Consider the following 19105-nt stretch of genomic DNA (forward strand, 5'->3'; position numbering starts at 1 on the left):
CTAGCAGAATGTTTTCCCATCTTCAAGCATGTTTGCTTTCATGTGTGCATGCCACCCAGCCTATTGAAGCCATCTGCTCAGCTCTAGCGCATATGCCTATGGAACAGTTTCGTCAGCTTCATCTTTAACCTACACACTAAAGTCTGAGAGAAAAAAGTAAGCTCTCATGCCATGTGATGTTTGTGGGGATGTTAGAAGTGGGAAGAGAAGACAATAACATGGCCTTGACAAGCCAAGTGTGCAGGTGGATTGGTAGTAATTGAATATCCCATAATGCTGGGTGTCACATCCCATTTTCTCGGTGAATTCAGAAGTGTAGATACACGCTACTCTGGCTCATGTTGATAGGCACATAAAACTCATTTTAAGAAAGCACTTGGAGAAAAGGCTTGTTTTATTGAGAAGCTATGCAGTATGTTGATGCTTGTTGGTATCTGTAATGTAATGTTATGGGTCAGAATTAGAAATCCAACAGAGGAAGAAGCACCTTCCATAACTTTCACTGCCTCTGGATTGAGCTGACAAGGCAGAAGTAATTCTTCTTGAAACAAATGAGCAAAAATCAGACAAAGGAAGGAGACACCCGTAATTAAAAAAAAAGAGAGACATTAAAAAGTAGATGGCCAAGTTTCTCAAAGCACCAAACTCTCCTGTTTTTAGGGGTTCCCTTGGAATTCTGCCTTTGTGGATTGCATATATTGCCTGAAATGCTTGGCTTTTCTGTCCTTTGTACATGGTGTGTATCTTTAGGTTTAGGTAGTGGGCAAGGACGGATTTTTCTAAACTAGAACGTTGCTTTATCTTCACTTGAATACTTGCAAATCCTTACAATGGGAGGGGGCTGAGGAAACATCCCTCTATTTCCAGGTGTCCGTCTTGTTAACCTTGAACTTACTCTTCCAGCTAGTTGAACCAAAATACATGTTGTCACACAGAAGAAAACATTACACCTTCCAAAGCCTATTAAGTGTGGACTGAAAGGCTGTCTACTTTTAAGGGGATGTGTAACTCATCTTTACATGCTCCTTGTTGAGGAGATGGGAGATTGTCTTATGCATTCCTCATTCTGAAGCACATAGGTGCCAAACTGCACTTATCTTGACCATATTGCTCTAAGACTTCTGCTCTTAGAGTCCAAGCTGTACTGGATTACAGCACATGGGCTGTAAACCTTGGAATCAAAAGCCACACACAACCTCATGGGAAAGGCACAAGATCTCCCTGTTTCTGACATGTCATGAGAAGGAAGGTACAAGTTAGAACACTGCAGATGAATGAGAAGCCACAAGGTGTTATTGCTGGTCAGTGTAGTAGGAGCAATTGGGGACGGCAGAGAGTGCTGTGGGAAGTGAGAATGTCCCTAGTTTCAGATTATAAAAACCCTGTAAAACAGCATAGCTGTTTCAGTAATGCTGCCCTGCATTAATATCTTCCTATTTATAGCCTCAGTCTAGTCATAACAAAGTCCTCACTTCCCCCCTCCCCCCCACCACCTAATATTCTCTGGAGAATTGTCTAATCTAGAACTTAAGCAAGAGTACTTTCATAATTTGGCTTTGGAGATGATTACTTGGCCTAATAGTAATAATTGTGAGGATTCTGTAGAGTTTAGTTCATGATGATGTTTGCAGACTGAATTCTCAGTTCCATTTATAAGGAGTTGGCCATAGATAAAAGCATTTACTGCTACTACCCTGCCCTGGTACAATATTGTGTGGAATTACCCTACTCGCCCAATGGTCTCAGTCCTTTTTTTTTTTTTTTTTTTTTTGGCAGATTACTGATGGCAGCATAGATAATCCTTACTATTTTTGTTCAGATAGAGCAAGAGTGCATAAGAAGGAGAGAGTTTTAATTTTTTTTTAAATTTTTTTCTATCTCTGTTGTTTTCTTTGAGGTTGACCAAGCAGGAGTTAGACTCATGTTCAGTATTTATGGTGGTAAAACACTAGTGGCTGGGCTTCCTGGTCAGATTTTGTGTTCTTCAGAAGAAGTGCTAAATGGAAGACCCCTTCTCCCTGTAGTAATGGTTGCTTTCAGCAGTGATTCCACACTTTCTGGACAATGGTCCACTACGAATCCTAAAACAGAACAGACCATCTGCATTTCTTGCAGATTAGTGTCTGTACACAGGCTTTTCATTGAAAATACCAACTTGCTGGTACAATCCCATTTGCTGGCTAAACATTGGCTACCATAGTCTTTCTTCTCAGTCTGCAGCTGAGGAACAAACCAGCCAGAATTACAGGCAGAAATTGTCTGGTTTAAAACCAAAAGAGATTGGGTTCCTTCACTAAGGCCATAATTCATTCTTTATACAAATAGTATTTTCTTTCATCTCAGTGAGCAAGATTTGAGATGCTCAGAAGGATCAAGCTCTGTTACTGATTTTAGTAAAAGGCTCACTTTGGTAGTAGGGGTAGCACAAGTTGCCTGTAACCCAAGAGAATGGTTCTCTGCCCATTGGAACTGCAGCTCTTTAGGAGTTTCATGACAGAGTTCGTGAAAAAGTACAGTCTTCTAATTGAGCTCAAACTGAAGAAACAGATGAGTCTGGCCAAGGGCCAGTGTTTTCAGAATTGTTGATCAAAGATAAGTTTTATCACAGTTGGTCTTTAAAAAATACTGACAGACAAAAAAATGAGCTAAAACAGATGGAATGTGAGCCCTTACAATTTAAGCTGATCTGGCTTTTTCTTTCTTCTTCTCTTTTTTTTTCTTTTTGCCCTGTGATCACAAACATAAAAAGATGGAGGTAATACAGGTGTAAAATTTATTATCACTACCAAACTCTTGAGGGTCTTTAGAGAGCAAAGTACATACAAAACCTGCATTTGACCTTAACCATTACTTGTTCCTGTGGTGGTTGGGAATGATTAAGTCATTTTTAATGTAGTGGAAGCTGGGGTCATGCTCCACTTCTCCTAATGCTCTTTAAAGAACAAGCTGCTATAATTACTATAATAAATGTTGTAACCTATAGAAAAGTGCAACCCACAGCAGACATGCTGCTTGCAAGAACACCCAAGTTCTGCTCTGGGCATGCATTCTGGATTGTCACCAGCTTAAGCACCATAGTGAGTGTGGCAGCTATTAGGAGAGCAGCAAGAATATGTAGGAAAATGTAGACATTGCTGTTAACTGCATCAGGCTTTTGGCCCAGTCAATTTCTTTTTCCATTAATATTGAGGCCATAGAGTCACATATTAGAGCCATGTACATATTTAGGTCAGAAGGGACCTCTGGAGGATGTTTGGTCCAGCCCCCTGCTCCATGCAGACCTAACTTCCAAGTGAGATCAAGCTGTTCAGAGCTTTTCCAGTCGTGTTTTGAATGTCTCTAAGGACAGACAGATTGCACAGTCTCTCTGTGCAGCCTGTTCCCATTCACAACCACTCTCACCTTGGAATGTTTTCTTCTTATGTGCAATAAGGATTTTTGCAATCCTACTTAGCACTTTCTTCTCAAAACCCTTTCTTGATTTTTGAAAAATGAAGTCAACTTCAGACTTCTCAAGCTATTATTCTTTTTATAAGAGGGATGTCATCTAACAAGGAGAGAAGCAGCATGCCAATTGACATATATTACCACTCACACAATCTGGGGTTTGAATTCTATTTAGCAAAAGCCCTGTGGTACACTCATTATGAATTCTGGTGGAAAATCTGTAACCCCAAATATATTAATAAAAGTAGTCAGTAAAACAATTACAAATAGCATACAAGCTTGAAAAAAAAAAAATTTTTGCTTCGTGAGTGGGGAAGTTGCGAGGGAGAAAAGAAAAGGCCCCAGCACAGAATTCTATTGTTTGCAGCTCATTCTGATTAGGACTGAGCAAACTGGAATCAGAGGGAGCCACATGCAGGTCCTAGAAGGAATAAATTTGACTCAAAAAAAAGGGCTTTATATTAAAAACCTTCAGATTTCTGCTTTTTAGTTGGTTATTTATTTGTGATTAAAATATTACCCTTCAAAGAACCAACTGTTTCTTTAGTAATAGATTTCTGCAGTAGTCATGCAGTATGTTTCTTTTTGCTGTGACAGTTTCAGGAATATGTTGCTTGCACACTGGCACAAGGGAAAGAAGGAAGTTCTGGCAAATCAGTGGCAAATGGAGAGATGGCAGCTTGCAAGAGGAGTTGTACAAGGACAAAGTGATCTTTTAGATGGCTGACTGCAGAATAAAAGCTAGGTAGATGACATACTGAAAAACAGTCAATGGATTTACTGTCAAAACCAAGAGACATGAGAGTGTGAAATTTTTTCCATTTCTGTTTCATCTGGTAAAAAAAAAAAAAAATCCTTTTCCAGTGCAGGATATGTGAAACGTGATAAGCAAAATGGATTTGAAAAGTATTGTAAAATACACAGGCCTGTGCCTGACTAACACTGTATTTTAAATCAACTATTTATTTCCATTATAACTTAACTCGAATTCTGATATGCTTTTTTTTGAAATTCATTATGTCAACATAAGTAGGTGCAGCTTATAATCACTTGGATGGTTGTTATTTTTTAGCTGTTTAATTCATTGACTCACATCCGGCAATAATTCATGCAAAATGGGCTCTGAACTCCTTTCCAATATGCAGATTTGTGTGCAAATGAGCGTTACCTATGGTGTTCATACTGAAGCGTTTTTCTTTGATGTACATTTCTGACATTCTGAGATTGTAAAGAAGAAAATAACTTTAAAAATTTTAAGAAACCTTAATTGAAGTTAACATAAAAGAAGATACATGGTGTTAATTGGTCTGTTTCAGGCATAATTTGTGCCTTTGAGACCATGTCCCTTACCCCCCGCCAAAGTGTCAAGACTCACATCTTTAATTCAACAATCTTTGTATTAATTACCTCTGGATAAGGTAAGCTTTGATTGGGAGTCCTTTATTGTAAAATTACAGTACATTGCCTGCTTTAAGATAAATAAATTAGGGTTGAACTTGAAAAAAAATCTCCATCCAACTGTGAATGAGAAAGTGCATTTGAGTATCAAATGCTAGATGAAAGAACACTTTTTATCAGACTTCCTTACTAGGAGAAAAGTGTTTTCTTTTAGCTCCTCTTTTTTCATTGTTTTTGCACATTGAAAAATTATAGCTTTAGGTGGAAACATTTGGGTCCTTGGGTTGCCAACACTTTCCTTCCAAAAGGTTCCTTTCTCCCTCATGGGATCTCAGTATTCTCCTCTGAGAAGAATTCCCAGTATCTGGTCCATTCATTTGTCACAGAATAATCAGTGAACTAAGGATGGCATTCCCTCCTCTGCTGCTCACCATTCCCACTTCTTAATTGCATCTAGTTGACTGTTCATTAAGGCCAAACCTGATTTTGCTTTCAGGGATGGAAGGATTGAAAAGGGCTTTCCCCACCTTTCCATGCCACCTGGATGTGTTTTGGGGAATAGGTGTTACGAGTTCTGAGCGGTACAGAAGCACCCACATGGAGAAGAAAGCTGCCAGAAATGCGGGCAGGCTGGAGACAGCTTGTCTACCTATCCCAGAGGAAGACTACCCATTCCTGGCTTTGCTGTAATGGAGCTGCAGAGCTGAGTTTGGATGTTGGGGCTTGGTATGCTTTTTGTATGGATTATGCTGGCTGCAATATGATGTCTCACATATGCTTCCAATGCAACTAAGTGGTTTGAACAGCTATTGTCGAATGGTGACAGAGCTTTAAAGCCCATAGGCTCAGTTCTGACCTCAGAGATGCTGGTGGTGTGACTCTTGAATCTGTAGGATGTTCTGTGTGCCTTGTGTACCTTTCAGGGTTAATTCACATTGTTCCATGAGTGCTCATCTGAGAGAAGCAGAGACTGAGCTGAAAAACTAGGAGTGCCTCTGTGAGGGTGTTAAGGACACTTATTCTAAAGTTTCAGAGCTGACACCTGGGTGATTTCAGCTCTACTGTCTCTCACACTAACTGCTCTTCAAAAGATTTGCAGCATATATGTAAAAGACTTAAAGATATAGGTCCAGTTTTTTGTTCACATAATTTTGAGCAGTCTTCCTCTTCCCTGCTGGGAGACCTTGGTCAGTGCAGAGCTCCCACACTTGCCCAATTACACACGGAAAGTGTGCCAGTGATAAAGGGATGCTGGAGGCTTCAGTTTTGCCACCTGAGCTGTCAACTGCCTCAGTAAGACGTGTTTTACCCCGTTTTTGCAATGTAATGCTTTTGGCCCTTTATTTGCATTGAAATCCGCTGAAATGAAAGATACCCAGCAAGGAAGAACTTTTGATTTATTAAGAGCACTAGAAATACTGAGACAGCAAGACACATGATACCTATTCAACCCTCCCCCTGCTCTGGGAATTGTACCAACAATATGTTGAAAACACTGTGGGATCTTGACCCAAGAACTGGTTGTATACTACTTTCTCATTGTACTAGGCCACTGTGATTTTCATCCTGCTACGTTTTCCCATCCCCTAGAGGCAGACTTGTCAAGAAGCCTTTTGTCTGGCACAGTATTTTCAAATCCAAACTCTGATAATTATCTGTGGTTCTGCTGCTGACTTGAAAGGCAATTGCTAGGCATCGAATCCACATTCCCTTCAGTACTAAAATTAAGAGTAAGGAGCAGAGGCCTTTCTGTGACTGCTTCTCTCTCCAACACTTGACACCAAATGCACATGTGAGGCTGACCGTCAAAGATAAATGAGTTCAACAGAAAAGAGGAGACACACACTTGGATCTCAGTGAAATTCAGTACAAATCAGTAGAAAGTGCAACACAAAGGCTTTGCATGGCAGACTGCTAATCAGAAGAGGTGAGTATTTTAGCATATTTAAATGAGGAAAGGGCATGCACTAATCAAACAACATATTCCAGAAGTACTGAAAGAGCAAGGGAAAGAATGCTGCTTAAAACTTTCCAGCATGGATGGAGGGTTTTTAAAATATAATTAAATATGATGATCTAGGTTTATAGGAAGATAATGAGGTAAGTAACAAATATGTCAAAACTAAACTATCAAATACTGTAATTATGTTGGGTACAGATTAGTTGCTGAAAAAGTTTCCCCATTACTGCACTATATCTGTCAGAAAAGCTTATTCAAATAACAATGGGTTTTCTTTTGATTTGCTTTATTTAGCAAAAGGTGCTATGTGGTAACTTTCCAATAGCTTTCATGGGATGAATAAGAATTACATCATGAGCCTGCTAGGATTCTTCAATATAAGTTGCTGTGAAATACACATAAGTGACAAAAAGTCATTTTTTATATGTGAGATTTTAAAAGCTTTCACATCATCTCAGCAGATTGTTTTGAAAACACCTTTATTTAGTTCTCTTACAGGCTTTGTCTTTCTTCTACTGTTGTCTTTCTTCTGCAGCCTGGGTTGCTGTCACATTCATTGACAGTTCTCCTTCACAGCAGCAATATTTTTTGTTAATCAGTCAGGAAAGAGAATTAGTTTTACATCAACATTTAAAAGGGATATTTTCTTAAAACCTCCCAGGGAAAAAAATACCTTTTACTGAGAATTGTACAAAAGGTACATGCTTCCTAGGCCAATAGATCATTGCCGTATGAGTATAACAAAGGTTATTTAGCAGTCATGGGTTTTCTTTGGGAATATTGCCTTCACAGAAGCAGCTCTCTAAGGAGATGAGCTTATTTTAAGCTGATATTCATTAGAAAGCTGCTAAGCCGCTAGAGACATTCTGTATACAAAATAGGATATCTGGCTTATATTTTCTTTTGCAGGTTATAAGAGGTAATACCTGTAATCATGATCAGAATCTTTGATTTATTACTCTGATAGGTTGTATTGTGTCATATGATATCCTGAGATTGTTTTCACTATTTCTTTAAAGGAGTATTTTTATGGATTTTAAGCACATGTGAGCATGAGACTCGTAGTTTCAAGACTGGTGTCTTCCTCCATTTATATAAATAATGTCTCCTTCTGGTTATTACCTGTATTTGCTGTAGTTGTTTGTCAAGGGCTTGAATTATCTACTTTAAAGACAAAATTTATATTTTCATTGTCTTCAGTAGAAACTGAAGGCTGCATACCTCAACACATTAAGAGGGGGTTAGATATGATCTTTTGAAGGTAAGAGGGGGTATATGTTTAATCTGTTATTAGATATTTTGGTGAGATATGAAGCTTCCTTGGGGTACAAACAGTTGAAGAAAAATCTAAACACTGGCAGAAGAAACGCATGACTGTATGTATTAAACAGTGGGACTCTTCATGCGAAATACTGGAAAAAGATGATAATTTAATTGGCTAGAATATTTGAGTTCAGAAAAGAAACAGAGAAAGAATCAGGAAGATTTTGTCAAGAGTAAAAAGAAATTATTAAAAAATTGAAAAATAGTAGTTTCAATTAAAAAATAAAGAATCTAGAAGGAAGAGTGCTTGCATATGCAAAATAATCTCACCTGTGATAAAAATGGAACAATCAAATCTGAAAGGAGGCTTGGGAAATATATCTTTTCAGCTGTATAAAAAAAGCTTTTGTCTTATCATTTTTGACATTGTGGATACAGTGGGAAAAGAGCAGAATGGTATCTATAGGGACAACACAGTATAGTCAGGGATTGACTAAAAGTTAAATTCTACTCTTTTTCCTTTATGTTTTGGGTGGCAGGATTTCACTGTCTGTACCCTCATTCTGCAGTACGTTCAGGCATGCAAGAAGGCTAGTAGTGGCAAAATAAATAATAGTGGCATTACCTAGAACTTCAGTGCCAAAACTCTGAAGATTTCTGTTTTCTATACAGAGTCACAGCAATTCTGGATAAGGGCAGGAGTATTATAGAGAAATAAAAACCACAAAAAGAGCACAAGACTGAAGAACTGCAAAACCAAATAGGGAATATATCGCTCCTCTGTGACTTTGGGTTGCTGGCAATGACAGACTTCTCCCAAAGCCTTTGTCTTTTATTTAATTTTCTTTTGTAGACATGGAGGTGCTATTGATCATGTACTCCTTGAGCACTGCTATCAAGAGATAAAATATATATTTGATATCTCATATCTCCAACTCCTGGAGATACAAGAGATTCTGGAAAATTCTCGTCACTGTCTTGCTATAAGTTCTTTCTGAAGGTTTCAGGGGACATTTTGCTTCTCATTTCCTTGGTTTGCCTTTTGCCACTCTTAGGAGACAGCTGTGTGTTCATACAGCTCTCAGTAAAAAGGCATCTCACTGAAGAGTTTCAGAAAGAGCAAAGGCAATTATGTTTTTCCAGAGCTGAGTATTCTAACAGGGTGAAGGAGTAGGGGCAAAACACTGTGAAATTATTCTGCTTTTATATTTAAAAGAGAATACTAAAAAGTTGGATTTTTTTTTCTTCACATTCTGTAGTATAATTGTTCACCTCACCATTACTCTAAGAGAGATGGGAGAGGTGAAAACAAAAATCTATGGCATTTTGAAACTTTTTGCTTTTCTACTGGATAGCTTGTCCAAAAGAATGAAGTATAACTGGTGGAGCTGACTATAGAAGGTGGAGAGAGGAAGAACCTCAAGCAGGTTCTGTTGTAGTACATAACAACCAAAAGTCAGTTCATTGGCAATATAATTATTCACATACACACACATGATTTTTATTTTTGTCCATGTGTCTCAACAGGTTTGTCTTAAACCTGGACCTCCATATATATAAGGGTATATGGGTATATGAATGAAATTCAATTAATCTGCTAATGTTCACAAGTGCACGTCCTCATTAAGGTGAAGATGAATGAGTAACAAGTACTAGCCTTCAACAATGAACATACATGTCTTCACTGCAGAACTGTGGAGATTCTTGGAGGGTATCCCTGTGTTGCCTTCTGTGAAATGTTCTGTCTGTCAAAGGAACAGGACTTAAGATGAGAGCAAGATTCTGCGAAGGGGTATTGCAACATTCAGCAGTTTCCTGGTCCAACAGTAACACTCTTAGTAGCTTTTTCCTGCACAAAATGGAAAATCTGGTGTTTCTTGACAGAACTTCCTCCCACATTACTGACAGATAACCATTTGCACAGTTACTCTCCTGTGACTTAGCTGCTTAGAAATTTCTCCAACATTGCAGGATGACAACTTTAATGAAATTACCACCAGTATGAAAAAATCTGTTTGGCAAATTACTATATGTATTATGATGAGGTGACTCGGGATAAGGTTTTCCTACAATAGATTTACAATTGAATAAATTGAAGGATAAAAGGAGATAAGGGATTGAATGGAGAAAGAGGTGATTTTTCTACAAGGGAGACATTCAAACTTTGTGTGAATTTGGAGACAATATCCTAATTCCACCCTTTATAAATATTTTTAAAATGCTTTCATAACATTTCACATCAAAACTATTTTTACTGTTGGTAAAAACCAATAGTACCAAGCTATGATTTAATGAAGATGCATGGGAACAATGAGTGTGAGTGAGCGTGTCTTTAAAGATTCACTTAAAAACTCTCTGATCTGCCTGTAACTAAATTAGACTGCAGCACTGTAGGACCTGCTCAATAGTGCAGTGGAGTCAGTGGAAAAACTCACTTAGGCAAACATCTGTGTGTAACAATACTCTTGCAGCAATCACCAAGATGAGCGACTATTCCTTCCAATCGCTAAATCTGCAGAATTCATAGAATATATTCAGCATTGATTATCAAATCCAGATCTTTTTCACTGCTATTTACAATAAAGCATAAAGGATGAGTGATTCATTTTCATGACGCACTTCTTTTGGTCCACCTCCAGACCAGAAACTTCAGTTATTCAATATGTTATTTAAGCACCTGCTCACTGAGCCCTGAATGATGCAATACAAGGATACCATCAAGATGTATGTTAAAATGCCATTTGCTTCCCTTCACAGTGGTATTCTCATTTCTTTATGAAATATTTAAGGGGTGCATGTTGTTCTGACAGCATATTAAAGCAATGTCTTCTTTGATGATGTAATAACTGTTAATAGCTTAACGCTCCCATAACCAGCTAGTAATGGGAAGGGTATGTTGGATTCTACTAGTTTTGAAGTGATGTCAGCCAAAGATTTGTGGGATCGTAGTTTTCCTTAGCTTTTAAAAATATCTCCATCTGGCATGCTTTATACTTTATTTTACTCTGCTTTGGATTGTACTTTTGCTGTGCTTTGTGACTTGCCTTGCAAGATCTATGCTTTTTTGCCTTGAATTGACCTCTGTCTTGATAACCTTGGACTGGTCTTTAAGGACTCAAGTTGCAAACACAGGATCTGTTGTCATCCTTCATTAAACTTTGAATCCCTCAAGTGCTTCTTGACTAGTACTGTGTAAAATCCTGCTCACTGAGCATCTGATTTGTTTCCATTGCTGGGACATGGGAATTTTTTATGCTTACCACATATTTTAGAGATTGTCAGTGATGTGTTCAGCCAACTTGCAACCTGACTCTGTAAAGTTGTAATGCTCAAGTCCCAATCTAGAATTGATGTATTGTGTGGTTAATATTGCTTAACTCTTTCATCCCTCATGGATTCTACCATATTTAAAAAGTCCATAATGATACCTGCTCTTACAGAGTAGTGGGGAACTTCCTTAATATTTGTAAAGGTCTTTGAAGAACATGACATTGGAAGCAAGCTCAGGAGGGAGTAACGCTACATATTGCCAGTGTTGTTTTGTTTGGACTTTGAAGGCTGAAGCTAAGTGCCACTTAGGCTAAAAAGATGCTGTATTTTAGAACATTTGAACATTTCAGATACTTACCAGACTGCCCAGATGCCGATGAACAAGATGGGTAGAAAGCAATGTATTGCTAATCATTCAGAGAAACTCTTTGTTAGGCATGAAGCAACAGCTATTCCACGCCTCCTTGAAACCTGGAATACTTCACAAAAATACACATTAAGTTTTACTATATGTAAAAAGGAAGAACTCAGAAATGGCAGATGAGGTTTTGAAAGAGGCCAGCTTTTACAAGTGTCTCAAATTTACCATGTTCTCCACAGGACAAGTTAGAAAAGGGGTATGTTTTTGTCTTCTGGTATAAGAAAGGACTACCAGGTGGGATGGGAATCTTTCTGGCAAAGCTTATAGCTGAGTGTGAAAACAGATCTATTTCTGCTTCTATGTGACTCTTGCTTGTATGTGACTAGTGATATCAAAGTATTCAAGGTGTTGAGCTCACATATTTTCATCGCCAGACCCACACAGTGTATTTTTAAGGGAACTTAAGGGTACAGGTGCCAAAGTTGTCATAAAATCTTGGTTTTTATGACTTACTGAACTAAGCTCTGGGACTATATGTCTGATGAGTGAATGACCTTGGTGGCAGGAGCACTTCCCTTCAGATATACTTTCTGGTTCCACTGAAATCAGCAGGTGTTTAGGTGTTGATTTTACTGGGTGATGTATCTCACTGTTTGCTCTTGAATAGTTTGAAAAATGTTAATGAATGTTTTCTGGTTGAATTGATAAAGTTGACAAAGTGTGTACCTCCTTTGTGTTGGTAAAGTCTGGTCTATTAGCACTGAGAATTTCTTTGGCTATATCAGCTACAGGAAAATTGTACGAGAAAAACATGGAAAAAAAGAATGCATTGATGAAAATTATAAAAATAGTTAATACATTAAATTCTGAAAAACATGCTTGATTGGGAAAAATCCAATTCTAGTGTAACAGCTTGACTGCTGACTAAGAGAAAGCCTTTTGTTCTGATGAACAAATGAAAAGGAGCTGTTTTACAAACAAAGCAGACAGACATTACATTTCTTTCTTTCTGCTTGCAGTGACTAATTAAAGATTCTGTGGATTTATTTCCAGAAATAATGCAGTCAGCTTCATGTATCTGTAGTTAAACTGATTTCTTAATTTTGGACAATAGACAAGAATAAAAAAATACCATATTCCTGCTTGGGAAAAAAGAAAAGTAATAAGAAGGAATATAACCTTCTGTAAACTCTACAAGCCTGGGAATTTCAGGAGGTACTTAAATGAGCAAGAACTGTTCAGCAGTGCTAGGTAGAAGATTGCTGGTTAGGAAACAAGAAGAGTTTAGCCCTGTTTTACTTCTAGAATTGGGATAACTTCACTAACATCTTAGAGGACAAGGGATATGGATTTTCATATATTGACTGGGCAGTAGTAAAACAATTCTGTTTCTTGCCTTTTCAGATTGAAATGCAAGTATATTGAGGTCTTTCAGTGGGCAGGTGTGTGTTTTTCCTAAATAGTACAGCTGATAAACACACCTCTGGTTCTGCTTGCTTTTACGGGTTCATCACGATGTCTTGTTTAGTTCAATTTCAGCTAGCAAGATATGAATGCAGCAGGGATAAGAGAAAGGAGAAGGCTGGAGAAGAGTTGCAGAAGAAAGAACCAGATGTCAAACCGCTCATCCATGGGGTGTTCTTTATTGTTTGATGTATTTTTCGGGTGATGTGGTAAGTTCAGATTCTGTAGAGTTTAGGCTTCTATTTAAAGGGAAAAATCTGAAATATTTATGTTCTAGCCAAAAAGATAGAAACTTTTAAATATAATCAGGTACAGCCTGTCACCCTTTCTGAGTGAACACGCCAGCTAAAACAATGCCTCACAACACAAAATTCCATTCCCAGCTCAATGATCAGTGAACTTGTAAGGCAGAGGAAGAACGAATTATGAGAATGTGTGATTTACCAGGAAAACTATACATTCAGTAGGGGCAAACGGAGAAGAAAAAAGACAGGGACTGAGGATCAGAGGCACAAAATACTTGGAGAATAACTGAGCCCCAAAAAGTCACAAAGAACAACAAATCAGAATGGAAAGAGTGCTAAATCACAGCTAAGCTAATGGCTAGATACTGGCAGTGCTAACCACAGATCCCTGTGTTCCTTAGTGTTCATGACCCTACAGGGCCCAACATGCAGCTGTTTGTCATGTCAGTCATTTCCTTATATCAGGTAAACAAGTGTTGTGCTTTCCCCATCTCTTGCTGGGGGAAAGTTGAACTCTCACAAATCTTTTGAGGAAGTGCGCAGTCAAATGAAGAAGTAAAACTGCTGTGTGCCCTTTCTCTTTTCTTTCTGTCCCTGTGGAAATTGACAAGCCTGGTTATTTTTCCCTTCCTGAAGCTTCTTTCTATGTTTATGGACACGAGGACCAGCACAGAAGCTACCACCAACCCATGGCAAATTAAACAGCCTGAGTGAGCTATAACCAGCAACATCCTGGCAGCTGAGGGGTTTCAGTGGGAGCCACCAGGGCCAGTCCCTGTTACTGTGCTCAAAGATGGGTAAAAATCCTTTGGCAGGCTGCAGTCTCAGCATAATACACACACCCCTTAGTTCCAAGTGTTGTAATTCAACACCTACTCCAAAGGGGAGGATATTTAAATTCACATAGTTAAACCAAGTTGAAGAATACTAGTAGGTTTTTTTGTTGTTGTTTGTTGGTTTTTTTTTTGTTTGTTTTTCATTAACACTCTGTTTTGGAGCCATTAGTGGTCATGTGGGTCATATTTATAAACTTTTGCCCATACTCACCAGGGTTAGAAAATGGCTTACATAGTAAAGTGAAAGCTGAGGTTCTAATTATTTAATTCCAGGGACTGAGGCTTCAATAAAAACACGGGTAATATAGAGCTTGTGCGATTTAAATATCTGTGAGTCTAGGGAGGAATACCTTCAATCTTCATTTTGGGGTGTTCTAACTCTTATGTTGCCCCATACTAAGAACCTTAGATGCTGGATCCAGGCCTAAGCCTGATTCCTTTACTCATGTACTTATTACTTTTCCTCTTGCACTAACTCAGAATAGTAAGTTTATTGCACAACCATCTCGCTTGGGGGTTTGATTACATTACATTTACTCCTTTGACTATTCCTTTATTGCAGGGATTAGGTCTCAGAAATTAAAAGAAAATTAAAGTTATGTCAGAAGCAATTTTTACCGAGGTTAGGGTATCCTCTCAGTAGGGCAGAACCAGCGTTGGACTTTACAAAAGGGAGGGTGCTTGTCAGACTGGCCACCATCATGCTTTAAAATATCCCATGTGTTCCTTCTGGAAGATGACTTATTGCTATATGTATCAGGGGAGATCCAGATGTCATACATGCTGATCTATATTCCCATTATGTCTTCCCACTAACAAGAAATATTATCTACACAATTGTTGCAAAGATCTACTTTTCTAAAATTCCTTTCCCTTAGGTTATATTTTCATAGAATCAGAATGGTGTCAGTCGGAAGGCCCCTTTTAAACATTATCCAGTCCAACAACCCTACAGTGAACAGGGATATCTTCAACTAGATCAGGTGGCTCTGAGTCCCATCCAACCTGACCGTAAAGGTTTCCAGAAATGGGGTAGGTATCCACCGCCTCTTTGGACTAGTCCAACAACCCTACAGTGAACAGGAATATCTTCAACTAGATCAACTGGATGGGCTCTGAGTCCCATCCAACCTGACCTTAAAGGTTTCCAGAAATGGGGTAGGTATCCACCGCCTCTTTGGACAATCCGTTCCAGTGTTTCACTTCCCTCATCGTGAAAGATTTCTTTTTTGTAACTAATCTAAATAGATCCTCCTTCGTTTTAAAATATTTATTCTTTATCCTACCATAACAGGCCTTGCTAAAAAGTTTGCCCCTCTCTTTCTTATGGCCCATGTCAGACTGCAATAGGATTTTCCCAGAGCTTCCTCTTCTCCAAACTTAAAACCCCAATTTTTTTTCCATCCTGGGGGAGAGAGTTTTTCCATCTTGAGGGAGAAACAAGAGCAGAAAAGCAAACTCAGCCACCAAGTGGATGCAAATGACCCTGTGTTCCTGCTAAGGAAAGCAGACCTGAGCCTGGTCTGAGCTGGCATGTATGGGAGACAGAAACTGGATGCCAGGTACAAGGGAGTAAGGGAGGAAATGGATGCAAACAGGGTTGCATGTGACATATGGTTCCTTTTGCTTTCAGTCTAGCAGAAGTTTCTTAGTGGATATGAAGTCCTGTGCCTGATTGTGTAAAGCCCATTAGCATATGTCTCTGCAGTGGGTTTCTGTGGCAGAGTTCCAGTAATTACTGTTCATTAGTATTCATTAGTACCAGGTCTTGCCTGATCTTGAGTTCATGTTGAATCAGCACTGCTGTAACATTTTTGATATGGGCTGGATGTAGAGGTCAGCATGGAGGCATTAATTAGGCCTGGTAGTCAGAAGTTATTTTCATGGCTCTTCAGATAGGGTTTGTTTCAGATGCACCATGGCTTTTTCTTCTGAAGTGGAAAGCATACATGCAAAGTGGAGCAGTGGTGAGCCTGACACTCAACCGCTCGTGAATATAAAAGCAAGGATTTAAAGAAAGCCCTAAACTTGCTCTCTCCTACCAGTGACCTGTTAAAAAATCTGCAGGGGTTTTGATGACATTTCTTGTAGCTTTTCTTACTCTTGCAACTTAGGAATGTTGACATTGATAAGAATTTAAAAATACCCTCTGACCTCTATAAAAAGAACAACATTGAACAACAAACCTACTTGTCTCTTTTTAAAAACAAAAAGGGGGAAAAATTGTGTTAGAATAGTTGCAACATTAAACAGGTAAGTTCAAGGTACTTTTGGAACAGAGGTACTTTTGAGAGGTTGCAAGTGAGGAAGGATTGAGTAAAATCTGAATATGGGTTGGCCTTTTAATCTTGTATAGTTAAAGAAAGTGAAATTATTTCAATTTCTATTTTTCTTAAAGAAAAATGTATTTTCTATAGATATCTTAAACTGTACATTTATCTAAAAACACAACTCTATTTACCTTTTCTTTGTTTCAACAGTCTGGAAAATCATGATTCTCAAAACACAAATCCTTAATTCTAGTAATAACCAGGCTCAATAGAATGTTGCTCACCTGAGAAAGAAAAGGTGTACAAAGATTCATGCACTGAAGCATTCAGCCAAGGTATTTTCTTTGTCATAGCCAATGCCTCCTTTAGCTGAATTTCAGCCTACAATACAGAGACACAACTGGTGAGATCCCAATATTTTAAATTTCAGTAACATAGAGTATTGCCATTACTTGGGAATTACTCCAAAGAAATCTGGCTGAAGAATGGCAGGAAACGACCCATTTTTTCAGACTTTCTCATCTTCAATAATGATGAATGAAATATTTAAGACAGAACAAAAAAAATTCTCCTGGTAAAGGAGATGCTGAGTTTGGGACTGCTCTCCTCATAAAGTCTTGTCTTTCTACATAAGAACACTAATAGTGTTGTAGATCTAGTTACACTTCAAAGTGAAAAGCACAAAGTCCTCTTCTGCTTGGAATAATCAAAAGATTCCAGATGATGACAACAAGACCAGACAGTCTTTAATGCTTCCTGGATTCCTTTAAATCAGGTTCTTTTTGACATTCCTCTGCTCTTTTTCCATGTTACGGATCTTGGGTAAACTGCTAAAAAAGTGTGCCCAGTGAACTGGGCAAATGATCCTCTGACCTGACCCAGCATGGCCACTCTGATATTCTTGTAGTATGTCTCCAGACAGATCATATTGAGATCCTGATGGCAAAACATTTCTGCATCATTTTCAAATTGAAAGAGGGTGAAGCAGATACTACCATGCAGAAAGGCCTTTGTTTTAAATGAAAACAAGACAAAGCATGTGGATTAGGAAAGTGTAAAAGTAACACCTCATGTAGTAAAGTGTGGAGTCAGTAGTATGTCAGTAGTATGGAGTTCAGGAAAAGTCACTGCCTGTATCTGAAGCCTTTTGGAATAGTGTATGATGTAATTATCAGAAACATATCAGAAATAAATATGAATGATTTTATAGCTTCAAGAGATCCAAGTACCTCCATAAACCTAAGCAGACCAGAGATATGTTTGGTGAAGGAGCTGGAGAGATTTGCAAACCACACTAAGAAGTGGGATGAAAAAGCTAGTATCACATCCTGTTCAGGCTGGTTCCCCAGCCTAAAAAATCTGGCACCCTCTGGGGTGACCTTTGGCACCAGCTGGTTTATAGCTCAGACTCACACATCTGTCTCCAGAGCTGAACACCTCTTGGGCCTCACCTTGCCCTTCACCAGAAAACGCACACACTCTGGATCCCAGCTGAACTGGATACTTTTCACTTCCAAATGATTTAAAAGGAGAGACAATCCTCTTTTAGGGCTTCAGTGGGTGAGATTCTTTCACAGTAATGCTAAGTGCTCTTTGCAGATTAATGATGTAAACTTGTTTGAGGCACAGTGTGGAACACAGATTAATGACCTCCTAATGCAGTTTGATTCACAGGTTCCCTTACTTGGGTGTCATATGCAGACTGGCCTCAATATAGATGTGCTTTGAGCCAGAACATTTAAAGTCAAGACAGCCTGAAGTGCACAACCAATTTTTGGGATGTTTTGCTAGGAGTTATCTGATTGTGAGGCAATATGAGTATTGCAAATGCAACCCTTTCCTCCTGTAAGAAAAATACAATGCAGACTCCACTACGTAAGAAAAAACAAGCCTTTCTGCCAATAAAAAAAATTAAAATTCTCTTTATCTAAAGATATGAAACAAATTAAGTTCAGTGATGGCAGGTTCCACATAGAGGGTTCCTTTTCTTTCTTGTCATGCTTGGCATCTTGTTTTAGGATCCCTTTGATGTGGTACTCCTGTTGCAATAGAATATGGTACTCCTGTTCCTAGTTCAGGGAAAGAATGATGTGTCTTTAATAAACAAACCTGGGAGCTAATACAAATCCATGTTGACAAATGCTTGTCAAGAAGAAAACCAAAGAAACAAAATCAATACGTAGTCTTGCATTAAATCACATTGTTTACAGATAGATCTCCTGAAACTTTTTTTTTTTGTTTACTAAATAGCAGTCCCTGATTAATTTAGGGTAGACCAGAATTTGGCTTTATAACAACAGAAGTTTTTTTAAAAAAAGTTTACAGCCAACCTCTTCAAATATTCTGTCGTTTTTAAGGAAAAAAACATTCCTCCCAGCCTTCCTTATTCTGACACCATTTTACTTTAGAAGATCTCAAAGTACAAGTGAATACATGACACTTGCAGTGTCTCCAGTGTACACATTTTACGTTTGATTTATGACATTACTATATAGGTGCACTTGACAGCTTTCAGATTGAAGCAGAGACAAGAGAGCTTTAAAGTGAGATGGGTTATCTGGGTAAATCTATCAAGGGTTCGTCCTGGGAGA

Source organism: Pyrgilauda ruficollis, unplaced genomic scaffold (genome assembly GCF_017590135.1).
Source record: "Pyrgilauda ruficollis isolate IOZ18807 unplaced genomic scaffold, ASM1759013v1 scaffold22, whole genome shotgun sequence".
Classification (NCBI taxonomy): Eukaryota; Metazoa; Chordata; class Aves; order Passeriformes; family Passeridae; genus Pyrgilauda; species Pyrgilauda ruficollis.